Here is a 789-nt window from a genome sequence, read left to right on the forward strand (position 1 = left end):
TCGACTTCTTCGTTTACGGCTTTAGATCGTTCTGTACCGAGTTTTCGTCGCTTCCGTCGGATGGGTTTGAACGTCGGGTCGACGTGCAGTTCATGAGAGGTAACTGCGGGGTCGATCCCCTTCATGTCGGAAGTCTTCCAGGCGAACATCGAGGCGTTGTCTTTGATGAAAGAGATGATCCTTGAACATACGTCGTCAGACAGGTTGACGCCGACTCGGATGATTTTCGTCGGGTCGGATTCTTCAATTACGACTTCGCGAACTTCCTCCTTCTAGGAGAACTTCCTCCTTTTGGGGGTATATCTTGTGGAGTGGTTTACTGACGGAGTTGATAAGGGAAGCCTGTTACTGCATCTTTACAGTTGCGATCAGTAGTTCTCTCGCGGCTTGTTGATCTCCCCGAATCGTCTGAGTTTTGCCGTCTTTTCCGGGAAATTTAACGCATTGATGATAAGTCGAAGGGACGGCTTTCATGGAATGCAGCCATGGTGTTCCGAGTATGGCATTATAGGGTGCGTTGGCGCGGATGGCGGAGAACTTGACGGTGCGGGTTATACCACCTGCGTAAACTGGAAGGCGAATTGTCCCGATCATTTGCTCCGAGGCTCCGTTGAAGCCGGTGAGCGTGCGAGAGGAAGGCTTCATATCCCTTAAATCAACTTCCATTTTGTCGAGAGTGTCGCGGAAGATGAGATCGACTGAGCTGCCGGTATCAATAAGGACTTTTGTGACCAGACATTCGTCGATGTCAAGGTCGACGAGGAGAGGATCGTTATGTGGCATGTGGAC

This window comes from Brassica oleracea, chromosome C3 (genome assembly GCF_000695525.1).
Source record: "Brassica oleracea var. oleracea cultivar TO1000 chromosome C3, BOL, whole genome shotgun sequence".
Taxonomy (NCBI): domain Eukaryota; kingdom Viridiplantae; phylum Streptophyta; class Magnoliopsida; order Brassicales; family Brassicaceae; genus Brassica; species Brassica oleracea.